Here is a 24,432-nt window from a genome sequence, read left to right on the forward strand (position 1 = left end):
GTGCCCTGGAGACCGCGATGATGTACAAACACGTCTTTGTGACACACGGGGCTCTTCTCACCCCTCCCTAAACTGCCGGCACTGGTTGCACTCAAGGCACCTGACGATCGATGAAAACAGCACAAATTCTGTGGAACTTTGTAGTGCAGCATATGGCAGGAGCTTCTAGTTTAAGTTGACATTTGGGAAGCCGCCTCCGTGTAGCCGTGCAAGGTCTTATTTCGGGTGTATTTTTCTCTTTATATCTGCCTTTTCTCGCCCCACCCCACGTAGACAGGCTTGGGGCTCCTTTGCCCCAGGTAAGAACGGAGCAGGCAGCCAACCAGAAAGAATGAGGATGTAGGCATTTGTTCTGCAAAAACCTGGTGTGTTGTTTCTTACGACTTCATGTGACTCTGCCGTAATGTCAAAATAAAACATTTAAAAAATAGGGGCACCTGGCTGAGGGTCCGACTTCGGCTCAGGTCATGATCTCACGGTTTGTGGGTTCGAGCTCTGTTTCGGGCTCTGTGCGGACAGCTCGGAGCCTGGCGCCTGTTCGGTTCCTGTGTCTGCCTCTCTCTCTGCCCCTCCCCCACTCATGCTCTGTCTCTCTCTGTCTCTCAAAAATAAATAAAAATTAAAACATTTAAAAAACAAGTATTTCGTGGGCAGCTTCACTTCATACCCACTGTACAACCTTTCTCTCTCTATGAAGATGTGCACAGGAAGAGCAGAGCGCGTGATACCAACTCCCAGAGTCAGCCAAGACCCTCCCAGAGCTTCGTTCCCGTCAGAGCCAACGCACATCGTGTTCCCATTCCTATGTGCACAACCCGTACAACGTTGCCGGGGCTGGGAGTGTGAGGGATGTTACTCCCGTGGCCAACTTAGATTGTGAGGCACCGTTGACCATGAAATGAGGAGGTTCTCCGTGTGGGCCTGGCCTGTTCGCAGGAGCCACTTGGGAAGAGTTCTCTCTGTCAGGTTACAGAAAGGGAAGCCAGAAATGCACAGTGTGGGCAGGACCCAGGTGTCTGGCCCGGCGGATGGAGACACACAGGGCAGCAATGACTCGCTGACACCCGCCGGGAAACAGGGACACTCTTCCTACAGCCATGAGGAGGGACTTGTTGCAACAGCAGGGGGGAGTTGGGGAGAGAGCCGCAGCCACAGATGGCACTCCCAGCCGCCCCGAGAGCCCGGCGGGACACGCGCCCTACTGAGCCGGATGCCCGAGGGGCGGGTTGTGGTCACCCTGCTCAACGGGCTAGTTTGTCCACGACAAGAGAAAACAACTAAAATCTCACTGAAAACTGCATCTTCCAGAAACGAACAGGAGGAAGACAGGCGGGTGATGCCTGGACGTGATCTTTGTAAACCACACTCTGCAGCAAGCAGCAAGAGTGTTGGGGTCGGGGGATTGGATTTTTCGCAAATACGGTCCACACTCCAAGGTGACGGAGACCAGAGAGGGGGAATCAGAGACCATCCCTTCTCCGTCCAAAAGGGTGGCCATAAAGGACACTCAGGGATGTGGGTTTAACTGGTGAGCATCTCAAGTCAACAGACCGCCAGTGGTGGGACCAGAGGAGCTCAGCAGCTTTGCGGGAAGGCTGAGGCCAGGCAGCCGCACGTCTGGGCACCTAGCAAGCCCTGGGCGTGAGGAGAGCTCACGTGGTTCAGTTATGAGCAAACTGAAAACAAGGGATAGTCGACCGATCTTCGGGCCAGAAAGAGAAGGCCACACCAGCCTGAAGGTCGGAAGGAAATCCGGAGCCGGAGACGATTTGCTACCGGGCCGGAGGGTTTGCCAAAGCCCACCCGTCACACCGGACGCCGGTCTTTGAGAAACGGGAGGCAGAGGCAGAAGCTGAGAGGCCAGACCAGAGCCGTGGAGACCGAACACGAGGGCAAGGCACCTGCCCTGAACGTGGGGCTTGTTCTCATCTGATTAACCTTAATTAAAATCTGTAACATTAACAGGGCACAGTATTAATGCGAACACAGGTAGGTCAGTGGAACAAAGAAAGAATCAGAAATTAACTTTAAATTTCTCAATTTTTTTTAAATGTTTATTTTTGAGAAAGAGAGAGAGAGAGAGAGAGAGACAGTGTGAGCTAGGGAGAGGCAGAGAGAAAGAGACACAGAATCCGAAGCAGGTTCCAGGCTCTGAGCCATCAGCACAGAGCCTGACGTGGGGCTCGAACTCACGAACTGTGAGATCACGACCTGAGCTGAAGTCGGACGCTTAGCCGACTGAGCCACCCCAGCGCCCCAGAAATTAACTTTAGAATTATAAGGAGTAGTGCATTTTAGACATGAAAAATAGATTTTATTTTTAAAGCATAAGCATAATGGACTATATTTGTGGATAACATTGGATTCTCACCGTCACATAAATACTATGACAAACACAGATCTGCAAAGAATGTGAGGCCATCTTCCAGCTTCAACAATTACAAACATTTTGGCAAACTTATTCTTCTGTCATCCTACTTGTTTCTTGTGTTTCTTCCAGCAAATCCATCATTTGAACCTAAATATTTCTCCAATATGCACCCACAACAGTGAAAAGTTGTAAAGTTAAATTATCACACCATCATCATACCCAACAAAAGAATATAAGCAAATCTTTTATCTAATACTGAGATATTAAGTAGTCTTTTAAAAATGCTTTCTAGGGGCGCCTGGGTGGCGCAGTCGGTTAAGCGTCCGACTTCAGCCAGGTCACGATCTCGCGGTCCGTGAGTTTGAGCCCCATGTCAGGCTCTGTGCTGACAGCTCAGAGGCTGGAGCCTGCTTCGGATTCTGTGTCTCCCTCTCTCTCTGCCCCTCCCCCGTTCATGCTCTGTCTCTCTCTGTCCCAAAAATAAATAAACGTTGAAAAAAAAATTAAAAATGCTTTCTAGTAGCAATATAAAATAGACATGATTTCTTAAGTGAAAACCACACAGTTCACCATCGCATCTCAGAATCACAATCTCTTTCAGATATGTACAGATTTGCACAGAGGAAAGAAATTAGGAGAAAACTAAGATGATAATCGTGGTTATTGATTTGTGACGGGATGTTTGATCGTGCAGTGTTCCTTTTTACATCTTTCTAATTTTTCTAAATATTCTCAAATAAGCATATATTTATTTTGTCATCAGAAGATGTTATCCGTAAAAAAGATTTTTGAACAGAAATTTGAATACGTTGTCAACCATAGAACACTGCTCTCGAAACCGACCCCCAGCATTTTAAAATATTTACTGAAGCATCAACATGAGTGTCTCTATAACACCCTAAATTTGTGTAATCCTGAGTAGACGCCTTTGTTGTATTAGAAGTTTTTTATTTATTTTTAATTTCATGGGCGATTTGTCAACAAGGTTCTAAACTTGACGTCTGTGTGTGAAAGACAGAAGAAGTTCACCTTCATTAAACTGTGTTCAGTCTTTGCTTAAGGGCACGCCTGCCGGGGCGACCGGCTACTGGCATTTAGGGGGTAAATGAGGAGGCAGCCAGGGGAGTCTCGTGTGTGCCCCAGGAGTGCGTACCCCAATTGCACAATTGATCAGAGCTTTCCACAGAGCAGATTTATCAGAAATAATATTAACAACATACCGTCCGGGGAGGCCATCTTCCTGCGCCAATGTAACACTGACTCATAAACTTTTCCTCGCCGGAGGATATTAAAACATTTCCCGGGGCCGCATGTCCAATCCTTCCAATCCTTCCAGAAGACACTGTGGAGTTGCGTCACTTAATGTGCCCTCAGGAGATGCCACTTGTCCCAGAAATAATGAGTCTGAGTGAGTGATTTCAGAGAGCTTCACGCACAAGCTTTGGATCAATTTAGATTTGTAGCTGATTTTGTTTGATTTGCGAACGTCTACACCTGACTTTGCTTCCAGTTTGGTAATTTTCCCATAACTGGCGAAAATTTGTATTTTGTTCTGAAAAAGTGCCACTTCAGTTCTCTTAACATTTATTCCTGTTCCATTTTGATTTGTGGAACAGAAAAAAATAAACTTTTAGCTCCTACTAAACACATAGGAGAGTATACTCACAGATTTTGTGCAGTTTATGTCAGCAATCTGTGCAAAATGTGAATGATCTGGGATGCCTGTCACATATTTTATGTAGCATTTTTAAATATGATTTTACTTCTTAAACCCATAATTATATCTTAGGTCGCTTTTATCCAGATTGCAAAGAAAGCTTTATAAAGATACTTTAAGTATACATTTTAGAATTTAATTTCCTTACGATGTGTGATATTAATTTAACCTACTTAATATTATTGTGTTCATAAGATCGTGCTCAGGGTTTCAGACAGACTTTAAACTATAATTTACACTTTAGCAATAACCTTGGAACGTAACCTAAGTATCTCTGGGAAAGTGACCTCATGGTTCCACTTTGTTTGCTCAGACTCTGATTAACGGATGAAATGGCCCAATGTTGGGGGCGCCTGAGTGGCTCAGTCGGTTAAGCGTCTGACTTTGGCTCAGGTCATGATCTCACGGTTCATGGGTTTGAGCCCTGCGTCGGGCTCTGTGCTGACAGCTCAGAGCCTGAAGCTTGTTTCAGATTCTGTGTCTCCCTCTGTCTCTGCCCCTCCCCTACTCATGCTCTGTCTCTCTCTGTCTCAAAAAATAAATAAAAACATTACAAAAAAATAAAAAAAAACATAAATGGCTCAATGTTGCTTTTTAGAGAACTTGTTTTTACACAGCTCGCTCGATTTTGTAGAAGGCAAGTATTTTTGAACACCTCGTGTTAGGAGGAAGCCATTTAAACATATAAAATTTAGAAACAAGGCCAATAGGGAGAAAAGTCATTGACTTCTAGAAATTCTGGAATTGTCCCTGGGGTACAGAGAAGAGCTTGCTGATAAGTAGAGGAGAAATGGTTGCAGAAAACAATGTGTGACTAGTAAAGCCAAAAAAAATACAATGTGCATATTTAAGTTTCTAGTCTTCCAAAAGACTGACAAAAAAATGAAAAAAAAATCCTTTAAAAAAACAGGCCCAAATTCTGGTGTTTGAGAAATGGAGGTCGTATTAGCGGATCTTTGCAAAAGGAAGGAAGGATCTTGGCAAAGTCGAGGGCTGTGTGAACGTCAAGAGAGTTATGAACAGCATGGAGTTTTTTTTTTTTTTCAACGTTTATTTATTTTTGGGACAGAGAGGGACAGAGCATGAACGGGCGAGGGGCAGAGAGAGAGGGAGACACAGAATCGGAAACAGGCTCCAGGCTCTGAGCCATCAGCTCAGAGCCTGACGTGGGGCTCGAACTCACGGACCGCGAGATCGTGACCTGGCTGAAGTCGGACGCTTAACCGACTGTGCCACCCAGGCGCCCCCAGCATGGAGTTTTGAGTGTCAGGTTTTCCTTCACTTTGGAGAAATCTGAACATTACCCAAAATGGCTTGGTTGCTAACATGATGTATTATAGTAGTTTCATATTAGTTTTCTTTCTCTATGTATGTCTCTCTCTCTCTCTCTCTCTCTCTATCTATATAGATAGATAGATGATAGATAGATAGATATAGAGAGAAACATCTGGCCAACATCGCCATAAACAACCAGAACAGCCACACAGAGCATATACTGATTTGTCAGTCTTGTTGGCGTTGGGTGCATGGGGCTGTGGACGTGCGCTCGGCCACGCTCTCAAGGCCTGGGGACACTCCCCTGCGGTGGGTGTGGGTCGGCCACTATCCTGACCCACTGGTGCCTTCATCAGGATTCAGTTTCAAATTTCAGGACTTGCTCATTCTCGTTTTGATTTAATCACAGTTTAAAAAATGTAAACCATTTGTATGGTTCTGAATATTAAAATACAGACTCTAAAGGTTTCTAGTCTCCACAATTTGCTCTCTTTTCTTAGAGGGAAACATTTGTATGGTTTTGGTTTCTGTCCCTAATTTTTATCTTATTCAAAGGCAAACAAATGTGTAAATATTGGTAGAATAATTAAAATTCTCTCTCTCTCAGGTGTCCTGGGTGGCTCAGTCAGTTGAGCGTCCAACTCTTGGTGTTGGCTCAGGTCATGGTCTCAAAGTTTGTGAGCTGGAACTCGGCATGGGGCTCTGCACTCAGAGCACGGAGCCTACTTGGGATTCTCTCTCTCCCTCTCTCTGCCCCTCCCTGGCTTGCTCTCTCCTTCTTTCTCAACAAATAAACATAAAAAATTTTTTAAAAATGAAAACAGTTTCCATCTCCTTATTTATCTAGGTGTGACTTTTTAAAAAAAATACACATTTATTTATTTTTGAGAGAGAGAGAGAAAGAGAGAGAGTGCACAAGCAGGGGAGGGGCAGACAGAGAGGGAGACACAGAATCCGAAGCAGGCTCCAGGCTCTGAGCTGTCAGCACAGAGCCTGACGCGGGGCTCGAACTCCTTGCGTGTACAGATGCAGCACGGATCTGGACGGGGAAAGAATACGGTTCTAGACATTGACAATCATACAGCCCTTGCTAATCAGTTAGCAGTGTGTCCCAGAGGTCATTCCCCACCAATGACAAGGGATCTCCCCGTCCTGTACTTACAGCTCCTCGAATGTCATGGTCCCCTGCTGATGGGGCTATTTTCAGCCTCGTTACAAAAAAACAAGTGGCAGTGAATAGCCTCTTGTACAAGTCAATTATGATTTTTTTTTTTTTGCCTGTTTTTCGCTTAGCTTTCACCAGAGGACACTACAAAGAACCAACAGTGCCCATTTCTGCGTGGGTCAGGTGGAGATTGATAATGACAGGTTTTAGAGCAGCTCTCAAATTCCCCCTTTGAAGTTCTATTTTAAAATGCTCTTCCGAAATAAATGCTACAGAACTACAATCTGGTTTGATTTTGCCAAAAACTATTGATATAGATTTTTTTACTAACAGTTCTAATATGCATTCCGTTCTCCCCTTAAACACTGTTTGAATACCTCCATCGTCCTAGGACCTTACGAGACATCAGCGAGTGACGCAGGACAAGACCTTGGCCCGGGACGTGACCTCTGAGCCGACACTTAGCCAAACCAACATCTGAGTGAGTGTGTTTTGCAGAAGGAAGTCATTAGGGGAGGAGAGGAGAGGGCGGCCCATCTGAGAAAGGGCGAAGCAGGCATTCTGCTGGAGAAGGCGGGATGACGGGGACACGGGAGCAGAGGTTAGAGGGCAGAGGGCCGAGCCCCCCGGACCGCATTGAACATGAGTCCATCCTTTCTCTGAAAGGGAGAGCAGGGGAGGGCCGCGATTTGGCTCGCGTTTTTCTGGTTTCTCTTTGGGAAGAAGAGGCAGGACTGCCAGGGTTGGCGTGGGGACAACTGTCCAGATGGGGTGCCCTAGCCCTGCAGACATTTCTGCTGCGGTGCCCACTAGCGGTGGGAACTGTGGGAAGTGGTGACATTCCAGACGTTCCTCGAAGGCAGAGCAACAAGGTTTCCGGCAGGAATGGATAGGAAATGTGAGAAAAAGATCTCAAGATTGTATGGGGATTGGACTCTGTGGTGTAGATCGGGGAAAATGATGTCCATGCCCACATCTCTAGGTTCAGCAAGGTCAAAACACTTCCTAGTGAATTCAAGTAATTATTTCTTCAGTTTGTGACACTTAAAAAAAAAGGTTATTTATTTATTTTTGAGAGAGAGAGAGCATGCGGGGGGTAGGCAGAGTCAGAGGGAGAGACAGAGAGACTCCCAAGCCGTCTCTGTACCATCAGCACAGAGCCCAGCATGAGGCTTGAACTCACAAACTCTGAGATCATGACCTGAGCCGAAGTAGGACACTCAACCGACTGAGCCACCGAGCTGCCCCACAGTTTTTGACATTTAAAGCGAATGACTGTATGGCCGCCCCTATGTTTTAGATTGAGGGTATTATTTGATGTGATAAAATGGACATTATTATAGGCTATTACAAGTTGGGAAAGAGTAATTTCTAATCTATCCTTATAACCTATTTATTTTCTGCAACAGACACATTGCTCAGTCTTTAAAATCTTAGGGGCACTTGAATTAATGCTCATAAACACATCAGGTAAATAGGCTTTTTGGTTCATTCCATCAGCTTTGGAAAAGAGAAGGATGTGATCGATACACATTTTTTATTTGACTAAGACTGATTAGAAGCTATTTTAAGCTTATTAATCCTAAAATATATGAGGTAACATGAAGTTTGATGTTGTCCAGGTATAACTGGGTTCTTGCACTTGGAACATCCCGAATACGTATATGGTAAACTCGACTTTTTACTTACGCCTTTTTCCTGCCCGTGACCTCCTCCTTGGCTCTGACACCATCTCTCACCCTCCTGCTAGAGTCAAGGTAGGAGGCAACAGAAATTGGAAATGAATTTTGGCACACAGGCCATGTGGAGAGGCGTTTATGTCACACCTATTATTGGTGTAGGGTGTAGGGATTCAGGAGCGTGAACTTGAGTGCTGGAAAACAAAACACGTGCGTTCCGAACATATGGTAATTTTATTGCGCTGATACTAATCTCTCCCCGTCACACTGATCACTAAACCGGGAAAGAGATGAACACAGAGTTTCAGCTCGTACTCTGTTTTCAGAATATCAGCGCCGTAGTTCTGCTACGTCTGGAACGGAGACTCCGAAAATTTCAAAAGCAGTAGAAATTATGATTTTTTTCCTCATCAAAAGTTTAACTTCTTCCCTAAATGAAAAAAAAAATTTTTTGAGATGATTAGCTCCGAAATGGGCAACCACGTCGACACGGGGATGTACAATTCTATGGGGAAAACGAGAGTTGGACTCATTACTTTCCTCACGCAGAATCCCGCAAATCGCCCATTCATTTCCCCAAGCTGCATATTTGACTAAGCATAAGAATTTGAATATATTCTTGAGTCAATTCAAGGAACGCTAATGCGCATTCTTCCATTTCCCATAACGCGGACGCCGCTTCTCTGACAAGTGCAGATGAACTCCTTCAGACTCACGCTCTGGCTCAGTTTGTGACCTTAGGCAAATCACATTTTTTTCTATTATAGATTTCTCATCTGTAAAATGATTATGCCATGTTCCCTCACATCTAGACACAAATGACTGTCTTAATAGCTCTCAGGCGCCATTACACTAAGCAGCATAAAATGCTAAAAAGAACCAGACAACCATTCAAAACAAAAATAAAACAAAAACTTAAAGTCTCCTCTGCAATTATGTCTGTCACTTTCTTCCCAATATCATCAAGCTGACAAAGTTGGTGGGAAAGTGGAATAAGGGAATGCGCCATTTTGTTCCTCTTCTGCCTTTCAGACGTGGATGGATGACTCGGGACATGGCCCACCGGACGGCAGATGCCATGTTCATGGGCCACCTCAGACCTGCCCTGGACCCTCCGAGCTGGGGGCCATCTCTCATCACTCGTGGTAGCCACAAGCCGAGCTGTCTTTCTGTGAAGACACCTGTGTATTTGTGGAATGTGGATCTTTACGGAGGCAGCCAATATTTTCTCCTCCATTGCTGCATATAATAACTAATAATGGGCAGCTACACTTGTTGGCTGCCATTTTCTTCTGACTCACTATGGTGCTAGGGAGGCGGAAGGACCTGATGAACATAGACAAACAGAGAAAGAAGCGTGGGGAACGCAAAAGCAGTCAAGGGAAAAACCCCTCACGTGTGCCCAGCCTTATCCTCGGTGATCACCCCCTTGCAGATTTCTGTGGCCTTGGATTCCTCTGAGTTCATGACTGACATAACACCATGGCTTGATCCTGCCCTATCATGTTGCGGGAATGGGTCCTGCACCCGCAGACAGTCTCCTTGTCTGCGCTTCACTTCTGCCTCCTTTATCTGCCCCGTGGCGACGTTTTATACAGGAGCCGTTCCACTGCCATGATAGGCTGACTTTCTCTTCCTATTGGCCTATTTCTTTTTTTCTAATAGTTTCTAACATAACGTAGTTCTTTTTTTTTTTATTTTTTTTTCAACGTTTATTTATTTTTGGGACAGAGAGGAACAGAGCATGAACGGGCGAGGGGCGGAGAGAGAGGGAGACACAGAATCGGAAACAGGCTCCAGGCTCTGAGCCATCAGCCCAGAGCCCGACGCGGGGCTCGAACTCACAGACCACGAGATCGTGACCTGGCTGAAGTCGGACGCTTAACCGACTGCGCCACCCAGGCGCCCCTAACATAACGTAGTTCTAATGTAACATTCAATTTATTATGGATGTCAACCACCAATTTCTCTCTTTAGGATACCTGTTCTCAAAGTTGGGTTCCACTTCAACATTTGGGGAGCTCCTGAATGAGGTGTGTGGCCTGTCCCAGACTCAATCAATTCCCTTCCCAGCCACCCACAAAGGGGGCAGCCCCCAGGAGGAGCTGCAGGTCTGTTCATATCCAATAAGGGCATCCTTGAAGCCTTCTGTTGAAGATACCTTCTGTAGTAGAGTATTTCTAAGTTCTTGAACATGTAAGAGCACATTTCCATCATGGACTTTTTTGATGTGAGAAGTATGCTCCAACAGAGGTAGCCAGCCTAGGATCCAGTTTCTGTTCTCGGGTCTCAGTAACCCAAAGCTTGATCCCATCTATACCATTTACTATCTTCATAGTAAGATATATCCACTTGTCAGATAGAGCGGTAGTGGTAACCACCTTGTAAGATTGTCGTAAACGATAAATGATAATGAAGCACTTAGAACAAAGCTGACATATATATAACATTTACATTTATGTTATATGGCATTTATATCACACTTATATTTATAACATTTATGTTACATGGCATTTATATCACATTTATATTTATAACATAAACAATTATATGCTATACGTATTGCCATTAACTCGAGGATAAGAAAAATGCATTCCCCAAACGCTGGGTAAGGTTCTCTTCATAAATCTGGTGCTTGTAACACTTGGAGTCTGACACAACTTCCTAACCAATGTTCCACAGTCTCGAATGTACTTGGGTTATGTGGCTATATATCTTTTCAGCTCTTGGCAGTCGAGTTGTGCCTGGGGCTCCCCAAACCACGGCCGATCGCTTTCCATCACGAGCAACCTTTTCTAGTTATTCCAGTGCCCACTGCAAATGTGTCCATTTTCTCTCTTAGGTGTCGTAAGATCAAAAGGCCACGTGGCACCGGAAGAGCCGCGCACATCATCCGCCGAGCGAAGACCAGTGCTTCCATGTTGGTCAAGATCCCCGACCCTCCCGTCAGGTCCTCTCTGTTAAGCAATGCCCTATGTCAACTGTGTGGGAAGACCCAAGCAGAAGTGTACTTTTCTTTTGCATTTATTATTCAAGGCTGAGTAAAGATTTAAGGTTGAGCCTTGGCCTCATGGCCTCTAAACTTCAAGCCACACTGGCCACAAACACAAGAATTGAACTGAAAACCCTTTGCCTCCCGGCCAATTTCAATGAGTCGTGCATGGAGCAAGAGATTCCCTGTCTGCTCCTTTACACGGATTCCCATACTGGCCGATTTTCCTTACTGCCGTTGTCCATTGTTCCTGGGAGAACCTCCATTCTATGGTAAACAAACTAATTGCTTAAGAACAAAGCCGGCAAAACAGCCAGAGAGATCGGTGCTTTTCAACTGGTGGGTCAAAACTATTAATGGGTCATAAAATTAGGTTGATTGACAGCAACCACATGAGTACAGATGAAGGAGAAGAAAATACAAAATATCAGAAAACATCACACAGTGTGCGTGCCTATGTTCTGAATTGTAATTTAAAAAGTATTTCTTGCTGTAGAGCAAAGTCAGAACTGAAAATCCGGTGTCATACGTCACCTTCTACGGGTATTTTGAAATAATATTCAAAACACACACTAAGAAGCACATGTTCGTACATAGGTAAGTGAGAGGACTTCCCTAGAAGCCACATGAAAAGCTGATTAGCAATACCAGTGTCTTGACTGCATTGCAAGGAGATGGGCACGTGGTGGAGAGCGAGCCCACGGGGAGGGCGGTTCCAGATGGGGCGACCCAGAGCTTCTGTTTTGTAGCTCCTGATGGAACCAAAGCTTGGGACAGGAGCCTGCCTGAGTGCAGAAATCAGGACCAGATCAGAAGTGGGAATCCTCGACGTCTGCCTGTGAGCTCTCGGTTTATGTGTGGAATAGAAAGAAAATATCTCCCCGTCGTCAGAGAAAAAGATTGTGTGAAAAAGATCGTCTCGTGTGCACTACATGCACACAAACATGCACACGTAATCTTAGAAGAAAGCCTTCTGGAAATAAATACAAATATAGTCACTAAACTAAAACACTCAACAGATGGGTCGCATGACAGAAAGTGACTGGAGAGACAGCAAGTGAGTTGCAGGAGGTGGGCAAGGACACCAGCTGTGGTGCGGACTCGACATCTGTCACCACACCCCACGTGGAGCCCTGATGGTGCAGCGGCATTAGGGGGTGATTAAGTTTAGCTGAGGTCCTGAGGAGGGGCCCTCCAGCTGGGCTCATTGTCCTCATCAAAGGGGAGAAACACACGTGTGCAAGCCCAGGAAAGGTGTGTGGAGACGCATCTAGAAAGTGGCCATCTGCATGCCAGGTGGAGAGCCCTCACCAGGGCCACGGCCTTGATCTTGGCCTCCCAGCCTCAGAGCCGTGAGAAATACCTTTCTGTTGTCCGAGCCCACCAATCTGTGGTATTTTGTTAGAGCAGCCGGGGCACATCAGCACAACCTACAACAAAGTGTGTGACTATAAAACGTGATTGAGATCAAAATATAAGAGAGAGTTCAAGAGCAAAAGTGGATACAAAGAAAAGATACAAAATCAATTTAGTGAGAATGTTCGAAGGAGATGATAGGCGGCATATGGGAGACAGTTCTTGAGAATTTTCTGGAATTGATGGGAGATGTGATATCAACGGCCCAGCTAGCGTAATGAAAACCAAAAGAAAGGAATGAAGATGAATTTACTCTCAGGTAATGCACAGTGAGAAAATACCTGTAACTGGAATGGAGGACGGTTAGGGCAATAAGACTTTTTAACGCGACAACTAAGGCCGTGAAGGCACAGAGAAACTGGGTTCCGGGGCTGGTGGAAAACAGCTGTCACTCCAGGTAAAGCTTTCATCATAGTTAACACCGTATTCTTATTTTGAGGGTAACGCACAGACGTTGTCGGACGTGGTATGCGCACGGATGCTCCGTGAAGGACTCCTTGACAAGGAAGGGAACTGAGCCCAGCAGCAGCTCTCGAGGCCGGGGTCACATGGCGCGCTGAGACCGCTTCCCTCCAGCAGTGAGGAAGAGCAGACCCCAGCCACAGGCGCGAGGAACACAACACCGGATGCACAGAAGTGACTGAAACCACCGAGGCGGCCACACCGGCCACGAAACAGCCCTGGAAGCTTGTGGTGTGAGCCTGAGCCGGCCAAGGCACAGCCGGTTTATCCTGGGGACGGACGCAGGTGACAGCGTGGCTGCACGGAGCCCAGTCTGGGGGTGGAGGCGTGAGGGCCCTGTGGCCCGGACTGCCGGGGCCAGAGCAGTTCTGGGGCTGGCACTGGCTTGCTGTCACCCCAGTCCACCTGCACAGCCTCCCCGGTGACTCCAGATACAGATGAGGTCACCACAGTGAGTGGCACACTGCTATCGGGGGACAGAGGAAACAGCAGGTGTCACACTTACCCTCAGAAAACTCAGGTAGTCCCTTTTCAGACAGCGCGTACAAAGAAAGTGGGTACAATATCTAAAGCAATAAACAGGGGCGCCTGGGTGGCGCAGTCGGTTAAGCGTCCTACTTCAGCCAGGTCACGATCTCGCGGTCCGGGAGTTCGAGCCCCACGTCAGGCTCTGGGCTGATGGCTCGGAGCCTGGAGCCTGTTTCCGATTCTGTGTCTCCCACTCTCTCTGCCCCTCCCCCGTTCGTGCTCTGTCTCTCTCTGTCCCCCCAAAAAATAAATAAACGTTGAAAAAAAATTTTTTTAAAGCAATAAACGATGGACTCTGTGAAATGAGCAAGGGGCAAAAATATAAGAACTTAGCAAGAAGATCATAAAAAATGAAGTAAAAATCTTAAATGGTGAAATACATGTATACAATGTTCAACCTACGCTTAGTGACATCGGGAACCCAGTGGAAACACAGTGGATGGAATAGGAAATCGAGAAAGGGGAGAGAGCGGGACGTAAACAAGCCGCCCCAAGTTTCAGAGCAGCACGAAGATGTAAGGTGACAGGAAGACCAAGGGCGAGGCTCCTGGGAAGGAAGGCAGCAGGCTGGGGACACCTGCTCAGTGTTAGAGAAGAGAGTGGCGCCGGTGGCCCTCCTGGGCCCTGTCTGGGAAGCCGTCGACGCCTTAAAGTGCAGAGAGCACAGTTTACATCAAATCAGGCCAAACAATCCCAAATCCCTCCGCGCGTTAGTGAAGCCCCATGGCGCTCACGATAGACACCTAACTTTACAGCACCTGGAGACAGGTGGGGAACGCTCACAGAAGGGACACTGTTCCAGTGATGGCACACTTAGAGGTACAAAGACGGGAAACTGGAGGCTGAGTTCACACAAAATACTTTGAGCTCCACGAAAACTGAGTTTATAAAAATAAATCTTTTCTAAAGCGATTCGTAAAGAAATTACCTGTAAAAGAAAGAAGCACTTGGCAGTTAGATGGTCTGAGAAACAAGGAGGAATGACAAGCAAGGAAAATAGTGAATAGATCGGTAAAGATAAAGAACCGTTTTCTGTGTCAAACAATTCTATTTTTATTTTTTTTTTAATTTTTTTTTAATTTTTTTTTCAATGTTTATTTATTTTTGGGACAGAGAGAGACAGAGCATGAACGGGGGAGGGGCAGAGAGAGAGAGACACAGAATCGGAAACAGGCTCCAGGCTCCGAGCCATCAGCCCAGAGCCTGATGCGGGGCTCGAACTCACGGGCCGCGAGATCGTGACCTGGCTGAAGTCGGACGCTTAACTGACTGCGCCACCCAGGCGCCCCAAACAATTCTATTTTTAAAAGGAGTGGAACACCTGGGTGGCTCAGTCGGTTGAGCGTCTGGGTCTTGATTTCAGTGCAGGTCATGATCCCAGGGTCGTGGGATCGAGCCCCGCGTTGGGCTCCGCACTGAACCCAGAGCCCGCTTGGGATTCTCTCTCCCTCTAAAAAATAGAGCGCTCTCTTTCTCTTTCTCTCAGTAAATAAATAAATACATAAATAAATAAATAAGAGAACTGAAATACTAACAACAATACCTGAGCCGGGAGGAGGCGATTATATTCTCATATTTTCAGGAAGAGAATGATGATTAGTTATAGGATGTCTTATATGTGGTGAGATTACACAGCGTGTCTTTCAGATAAAACAAGCAGCATGTACCTTTTCAACCTGAAGGATTAAAAAAAGCAAACTATGAGCACAAAAAGAAGCAGAAAGTGGGACAAAGGTAGAATACAACAGGTAAATGTAGCAGGAAGTTCACATTTATCAACAAAGACAATGAATCAGAATGGATTTCCAAACCACTTTGTACAATTTAATTACACCATACGCACACACACTCACACACACAGAGATGGAAACTACAGTTTTTAGTATTTAGATAATGCATATGTGAGACATAAGGACACAGATGTGTGGAAATTAAGAAAAATAAGTAACATAGTAACGAATAGTAAAGAATGAATAGTAACGAAATAGTAACGAAATAGTATACGAAACAGTAATAGTAACGAATAGTAACGAATAAGTAATATAGTAACCCGGACGCTAGCTGCCTCACAGCGTTCACTGCTGCCTGTCTTTCACAGAACTGAATCTAGGACCTCCTGTGATGCAGTGGCGGACTCTTCCCCTATCGGAAAATACTTTTTCTCTCCTCCCACATAGAGGCCCTAGGGAGCACTGCATAAATTTGCTCCCCTGATTGATGCGCTTTTCAGTTGTCTACGCATTCGCTTTGCTCCAGCCTCAGAAATCCAGTACGGCTGAGCCTGCTCGGTCCGCTCAGGTTGGTCTGCTCACAGGCGTGGTTCCCAGTGGGGACCTGTTTGCAGCATGGAGCGGGACCAGGCACTGCCCAGAGCTCTTCTGTCCTTGCGGGACACTTAGCGATCCAAACGCGGGACTCACTGTCAACGGCCATCCTAGTCGGTGTGGCAAAGACGTCACTACAACTTTGAGCCTGGTGTTTATTCGCCTGCAAGGTTTTCACCTTCTTTGATCACGGTCCTCATGTATCTTCTTCCTGGAGGACAGACGACACTTGCACTTCTAGGGTGTTTATGGCAGCTAATGGTCTCCATTTTTGTGGCCAGAAAACATACTTATTTCACGCTTGCTTCATCATTCCGTCTCTTTGGGTTTAGAATCGTAGGCCGATAGTCACTCTGCCGAGTATTTTAACGACGCTATTACACTGGGACCTAACTTCCGTATTCACTGTGGAGAAGCCAGCTGTCGGGCACAGGAAAACTGTCTTTTCTTTCAAGCTCTACTAAGACCTTTATTTGGGGGATTGGGGTCTTCTGAAGTTTCATTAAGTCTTTGGTTGTGCATTTTTTTCTGCTTTATCCAGTGAGGTAGTATTTTGGATACATCAAAAATTAATATTTTTGTTAATTCTGGAATGCTCTCAGCATTATTCTTGGAAATATAATCTCTGCCCCATTTCCATCTTCCCCATTAACACCTACGGTAGCTCTGACTAGATGTGTTGGGCACCCTCACTCTGGCCTCTGTGTCTTTGGACCTCAGCCTTATTCTGTCTCCCCCTGCCTTTATTTCTTTTGTGTTTTAGTCTTAGAAATGTGTTCAGATTCATCGTCAAGTTCACTACTTATCTGTTTAACCAACTATGGATTTTGTTTTAATTTCAATGTGACAAAGATATATTAAAATACTATATGCATTCAAACAGATAAGGGCTCAGTTAGCCCATGGAAAGATGTTAAAGCTCTACATAGACAAAGAAAAATAAATTTAAGACAATTACTTTATTTATATCTCTGATCAGATCGACAGGTTAAAAATAATAAGATTTTCTGTGTCTGGTCGTGTGGCAACTAGAGTTATGATAAACCCCTCCCAATAGAAAATATTCTTAATTGCTGGGGGAAAATATGAACCGATTTATTTATTTATTTATTTATTATTATTTTTTTCAACGTTTATTTATTTTTGGGACAGAGAGAGACAAAGCATGAACGGGGGAGGGGCAGAGAGAGGGAGACACAGAATCGGAAACAGGCTCCAGGCTCCGAGCCATCAGCCCAGAGCCCGACGCGGGGCTCGAACTCACGGACCGCGAGATCGTGACCTGGCTGAAGTCGGACGCTTAAACCGACTGCGCCACCCAGGCGCCCCAAATATGAACTGATTTAAAAAAAAATTGATCTGATTTGATTTAAGCTGGTAACCAAGCTGGGGAAGACATATGTACCAGGGAAGGCACACAGATGAAGACAAAACTAGAACTAAGGCTTATGAGTGCTGACGTTTTGGGGGTGGTGGGCACTCTTCCGGGAGGTTGAGAAGGAATTATGGGCCGCACGGACCCAGCACAGTCCAGGGAAGGGGCAAGGTCTTCAAGAACACGGCGGCACAGTCGTTACCAAATATTTTTACGATGTGCGTTAACTGCTCCATTATAATAAATCTTACACTTTGTCAAGATTATTTGATTATTAAGACATCATGAAGGAGACAAATGATCACAGCAAGACTACCTAGAACTCTTGGAATACCCAGGACGTATTATTTGAATGATTATTCCCCCAAATCGCATATGACACACAACTGCATCTCCGTGTTGGCATAAACAGTAGATTTGGGAACGACTCTGGCCTGCATTGTTGCGTGCGGTCCACGTGCCTGGGCGATAGATAACACGACTTCACGCAGACGCTAATGGTAAATATCGCAAAGTTAGCACATCGGTGGGTTTTGATCATTTAATTTCATTCCCAACAATGGAAATTGAACAAATAACAATTAGGTGGTGGTTTGACGAGCGCTGGTCTATAGTTTGTTCTAATTCCACTAGAAAAGTCAACTGTGGTATGAATGGCATTGAAGCTTTCTGGAAAAAGGCAACTTCACCTCCGGTTTAATCACGCCGGGGCCTTCACTCCAAAACCATGTGAAACTACTGCCATCTGCTGGCTCGGGGCACTTGACAAACGTACTTGTAGGTTTTATTCAGCTTCCAGAAAAATCTATTCCCAGTCCCAAAGAGAGTGGCCTTTATTAATCTTTCTAAGAATATAAACATACAACGTATCAGAAAATAAACTAAGAGCCACATGTATACTGACTATCGGTGCCATTTGTTGATGACAGAGAAGACACTTGTACCTTCAGGAGAATCGAGATAACCCGGTGAAGCCTTGTTATCATCACACAGGGTGAAACGTATGGTCAAAAGTGACATTTGATGTAATGCATTGACACGTCTTTAATATGGAGTATTGTACTTATTAGGTATTTAATATGTTTTAAACATCAGGGTTAAATACTGTAAAATATAAAATGACGCCTTACACACAGTCCGTTACTTCATTGTTAAGCAAAAAGGACCAAGAGGAAGTCAGGGGAAGTTAGGGTTCATTCCAAGGCTGGGGTAGGAGAGGGTGTGTTCAGGCCGGGAGGGCTTCCTGGGCACGGTGGCACTGCCCTCCCCCCCTTCCCCCGCCCCTGCCGAGGGCTCACATTCCCAGGACGGAGGACTAGGGACACGGGATTAACAACATGTCTCCAACAATGCAGAGGTGTGGATCCGGGGCTGGACGTGGGGGAGAGCAGCTGACTTCTGCTGGACGAAGTTGGATATGAGGAGTACATCATGAGGCCATGCACAACGAGCAGAAGTATTTCAGGCACGGAGGCCAGGAGCAAGCCCGCCAGATGGGGCCCCGGCTGCCCGCACCATGGGGTCTGAAGGTGCGCACCGCGCTTGGGAAGCCAGGAAAGCCGGTGTCGGCAGGCTGCCCTTCCAGAGGCCGTTGCTGTGCCGGAGAGTCTTGGGAGTAACTGTGTGAGTCCTTCTCTCTGGGACTCACAGACTTTGAACACCGGGCAGGGAGGGGCGGTGACAGAACGAGGCTGGACAGGCTACTCGGAGTGCCTCGCGCACAGGAGGCAAGTGAGCCACGGCAGGTGCGTGGCCCGGCAGAGTCTACGGCAGGCTGGGAGCTGGGGCTGGTCTGGTCCCAGCAGGACGGGACCCGGAGCATCAGCCCAGACGGCCCCCCTTTGCTGACCAGAGCCAGCAACTGCCTCACCGCCTGGGTCCTGCCCGGGGCCTTCCGCTGGAGGCAGAATGACTGCCATCGCCCCCTGCGCGTTCCCTGCACCCCACCCCGAGTCACCGATGCCAGCCCCGGTCTGTGACAAGCCCCATGTCTTACTGCCGCTGCGGGCTGTGCTCTGTCCGGCACGGGTGAGCCAGTGACTGGGCGGAGGGTGAACACAGGTGAGTCGGTGCTGGTCTGGAGGCCGCGGCAGGTGCAAGCGGGGCTCAGAACCCTGTGCAAGACCAGCCCTTCGGTGGCGCGTAGAGCAAGCAAACCTTCTGAGTTAACCTCGGGGGACTCGTCAAATGCTGAGGAGGGACCGGAGGAAGGAAAAGAGTTTCAGAAAGTGTAGCGGCCAACGGTATGGATAGCGGATTACGGCGATAAAGGCAGACGGAGACAAGACGGGAAGTTGGAAGAACGAAAACCAACACAAGAACAGTCTGTTTGGACTGATGACACGGGAGCCCGCTGGCCACCGTCTCTCTGTCTACGCTTACCCTTCTCCACTGCGCCCGCCTTCACCTGATGATAATTCTCGGGTGTTTATCACATCCTGACCTCTCCCCTGAGCTGCAAAACTGGGCGTATTGCACGATCTAGATGACTTGTCCACTTGCAAGACTCGATGAAACCTTGAATTCACAGTCCACGTCTGAGGCTGAATTAATCATCCATTATCTCGGTGGCAAGCAGTCGCCTGTTCAGTTGCTTTATCTGGATGGCTAGGAAGCATCCTGGGAACCAGCGCCTCCCTTACGCCCAGTCAGTCCCAACTGATTCTGTCCCCCAGCCGCCCAGGAATCGGTCCGCCTCCTCGGCTCTGTGGCCGCACATCAGTACAAGTCGTGAAGGAGTCTCCCCAGGGCTCCGGGATAACCTCCTAACGGGCCCCTCTCCCCTCCTTCCTCCCCGCCTCCATCGGTTCTGCGCCCTGAGCCGTGGCGATCGTTATGAAGTGGGATCCAACGAGCTGTGCGTTCGCCAGCAACCATCGCAGGACCACAAGCAAGCAAGCTTAAAACAAGGCTTCATATAGACATCAAGTTCTCTCAAGACTGTTGGAAAACCTGGGAAGCAGCCGTTGGGGTCGTGTCACCGCTACGGTGGCCCAGATGTCTGGAAGCAGCACCGCCTCATAGCCCACAGTGGGGTCCCCGAGGGCGAGAGCTGTGGGGGTGCCGGCCCCACCACAGCCCCCCCCTGCAGCGGGAGCCTGTGGGTCCGCTCACCGCCAGAGCTCGCCTCCCGACCACACCTGTGCATCTCCGAGGAGCCTGGCTGGCCACTGTGGGACGAGGGACTGTGTCTTCCGGCTTCCACACTGCGAGGAGAGTACAGAGGGATACCTGCAAAGGCATCTGCTCCGCTCTAATATGATCTCCCGGAAGTGCCCTTCAACTTGGAGCTTGATGAAGGCAAGGGATTTGCTAAGAGGGATGGAATCCACACACCGCGCCGAAAGCACGCAGCGGGTCAGAAGACACCATAAAGCTCAAGTGATGGGTCCAAGGCTACCGGGACAGGCTGGGCGAGTGTCGTGGGGTGGTTTTGGGAATAGTCTAGAGCTGCCTCTGTCACCCACACACCTGTGCAAGGAGGCCAGCTCCCTTTTTAGGGCCCTGACTGCAGACTCGTGCTCCGTGCTGACGCATCTTCTCTCCGCGGAATCCTCTCTGAGCATTACTTCTGTCTGATCTGTGGGCAGAGGGCAAGGTTCCGCTACCCTACAGCAACCTGCCTGGCCCGTGTGCCCCCTGTGCCCCCCAGCAGCCTTGTTGACAGGCGTACGTCCTCTTGCCGAGTCCGCGAGTTCATGCTGTAGTGAGGGAAGGGACGTGCTGGAGGCCGGTTGCCAAGAAGTGTCTCTTCCTAACTGGATTCCAGAGAGAAAAGAGCTCTATTTTGGACAACCCACAGGTGCCCTAACGCTGGCAGAGAAACACCTTCTGAGAGCTCCCTGAGGCAAAGGTCAGGTCTTCTGAAATTCCCCGCGCGCCCGGTATCTTTGTACGTCAGTAGACATGGGGCGCGGAGAACAGCCTAGGGCACAACCTCTGTCCTTCCGTGCAGCAAGGGAGAAAGGCATTTGCAGAAACAACTGGCCAAGATGGGAGGCCTCCCGCAGGGGAGGGTGGACAGACCCTGCAGCCACAGTGAGTCACTGCTGGAGGGACCAGCGAGGCTCCAGAGAGCTTTGAGTCTAGACTCAGGGTCGCCTGGTCTTCAGGCAGCATATAGAGGGACAGCAGGGGCGGAAATAGTTTTCATCCATTAGCTTATGAGAAAGTCTAGCCAGACTTGAAATTATTATGCGCTGATGGAATGGGTGAATTGATCGTTCTTGAAGTCGGATAATGAATAGGCGGGATGTTGTGCGTGTTGGAAGTTTTCCACAATAAGAGGTTACAAAGAAATACAAGGACAAACTTAAGAGACAAATTTGAGCAAAAAATTCAAATATTTGATAACTTTAAAAGGGTCAGCATATTTATTAGCCAGTGATTTCGGAGAGGCGATTTATGCATGCCCAGTGATATTAACATCCTTTGTCTTAAAAATACAACAAAAAAACTCAGCAACAGACAACTTACAACTTAAAGATTTCCCGGAAAACTGCAGATCATTGTCATATGTTTACCTGCTATGTAAACAGTATCTCTTATTCTAAATTACATCAGCTTTTATAATTTTTACCTACATTGGCATTTTTTTCCCCTAAGCAAATGCATTGTTGATGAAGAAAGGGATGACCCAGAAGCTGGCTACTTCTAGAGAGGTCTCCCGAGCCCAGATTTTATATTGGTGGGAAACGAAAGCCTGATTTCTCTGCGGATTCAGGTTTGGCACCCTTGCTTCCACTAGAGGGCCCTGTAGATAAAAGAAAATTCTTAAAATCCTAGCTTTCGAAGCTATTTCAAACGTTTGCCATCTTACCAGCCATAATCTCTTGGTGATTTTAGCTTAATACTCAACGATAACTTGTTTTTTATGAAACCAAGAAATAGTAAAGTCTGAACATCTCCAGATACTGTTTTCCCCCTGATTTCTTACCTCACTGTTAATAGTGGCTCTGAGACATGTTTACACTCTCACGAATCTTTATCCTTTCTTTGGTTATCAGGAGTTATGATCAGCACTAATTATCCTTGAATTTGAAATTCTCTGATGAACAAATGCCTTACTGATACTCCAAAACTCAGCTCTTTCATAATTTAATACTATTCCAAGATTACTTTGAAAACATTACTGACAATGTATGGCACACAGAATGGGAGTTCTTAGATGGGATCTGTACTCACACAGATTTCACTATTTACCTTTCATCTAATTTTAAATGGCAGAGGAAAAGGTGATGTGAACTTGATAGACATTTGTTTTTTTACATAAGCGTCCGTATATCGCTATATCTGTCAATGTGTTTGAGCAGGTTTTTTTCATTTTTAGGTGTCAATGTTAACAAGTTCCTCAGAAGGGGCAGAAGGGGTCAGTACCCAGTGTTCCTACAATATATTCTCTAAATCATCAAGTGTTCAATAAACAAGAGAGTGTAACCTAGACATGGGGGAAGGCCGAAGCATGTTGCCCGGGACAGAGACCTGACTCTAGATTTAAGAGACAAAAACTTCCAAACAGAGTTAGAAATATGTTCTGATGACTGAAGAGATCCATGCTTAAAAAATTAAAAAGAATTGTACGATGCTGCTGATAATCATCAAATGGAAACTATCAATATAAGGAGATGTAAACTGTATTAAAAAAAAAAAAAAACAGACCAAATGGAAATACTAGTTTTCAGAAGCACCATAACTGAGTTGAAAAATTCACTAAGGGGATGACACGTAGATTTAAGTTAAGAAAAAAAGAATCGGTGACCTTGAAGATGGGTCATTTGGGATAGAATCCAAAGACAAGAGAGGCAAACGGGGGCAGCCTTAGCAACAAGTAAGGCACAGTTAGCCCAGCAACACAGTGTAACGGCAACACCAGAAGGAGAGCTGGGAGGGGCGGTTGCAGAGAAACTATGCAAAGAAATAATGGAGTGTGACCAGGAAGCCCGGCCACAGAGGCCACGTCCCACGCCACCCAAGTCACCGATCAGGTCCCTAGCACCATCTAACTTTGACAAAACTGGAGGGGGAACCAAACACACGTCTCGGAAAGGAGAGATGTGATGACTGACGAGAAGAGTTAAATAGAGAGCTTCAGGCTCGGCCAAGCGGAGGAGAGGACAGTGAACTCAAAGACGGCCCATTGGAAACTATCCAGTCAGAGGAGCAAAAAGAAAAAAAGTGGAGAAAGTCTACGGACGCCACGAAAAGAACTAGCTTACACACTGTGAGAGTTCCAGGAGAAGAAGTGAGGGAGAAAGAGACAGAGGGCTTATTTAAAGCAATTATTCCATTTTATTTTATTTTATATTTTATATTTATTTTATTTGAAAAAATTAACGTGTATTCAATTTTGAGAGACAGAGAGAGACAGAGTGCGAGCAGGGGAGGGGCAGATAGAGAAGGAGACACAGAATCCAAAGCCGGCTCCAGGCTCTGAGCTGTTAGCACAGAGCCCGATGCGGCGCTCGAACCCATGGACTGCGAGATCGTGACCTGAACTGAAGTTGGACGCTTAACCGACGGGGCCACTCGGGTGCCCCAAATAATTATGCTTTAGAAACTATAATACAGTTGTCCAAAATCAAAGAAAAAAAAGGATTTAAAAGCAACAAGAGAAAAATAATTTTCTCACAGATGAGGGAAACCCCATCGGCTATCAGCAGATTTCTCAGCAGAAACTTTGCAAGTGGGAGGGAATGGCATGACGTATTCAAAATGCAAAAATAACTAACTAACTAACTAACTAACTACCTAATCAACTAACTAACAAACAAACAAACTGCCAACCAAGAATACTTTACCTGGGAAAGTTATACTTCAAAATGAAGGAGATAGAAAGTCTTTCTCAGACAAATGGAAGCTGAGGGAGTTCATCACGAGACCCACCTTACCGGAAATGTTGCAAGGGGTTCTTCCAGCTGAAATGGAAGGATGCTAATCAGTGACATGAAAACATGTTAAATATACAATACACTGGTAGGGGCACCTGGGTGGCTCAGTTGGTGAAGCATCTGACTTTGGCTCAGGTCACAATCTCATGGTTTATGGGTTCAAGCCCTGTGTCTGACAGCTCAGAGTCTGGAGCCTGCTTTGGATTCTGTGTCTCCTTGTCTCTCTGTCCCTCCACCACTC

General features: G+C 46.6%; 1 long non-coding RNA gene across 1 annotated transcript; it reads right to left on the reverse strand.

The window, feature by feature from the left end:
* Positions 1-8,428: 8,428 nt before the first annotated feature.
* On the reverse strand, positions 8,429-24,215 carry LOC123381410. The gene is made up of 3 exons (XR_006588325.1): positions 24,102-24,215; positions 15,149-15,281; positions 8,429-8,637 (listed from the first exon to the last, which is right to left on the reverse strand). It is a non-coding gene; the product is annotated as an uncharacterized LOC123381410 (long non-coding RNA).
* Positions 24,216-24,432: the final 217 nt, after the last annotated feature.

The sequence above is a fragment of the Felis catus genome, chromosome D3 (genome assembly GCF_018350175.1).
Source record: "Felis catus isolate Fca126 chromosome D3, F.catus_Fca126_mat1.0, whole genome shotgun sequence".
In the NCBI taxonomy this organism is placed as follows: domain Eukaryota; kingdom Metazoa; phylum Chordata; class Mammalia; order Carnivora; family Felidae; genus Felis; species Felis catus.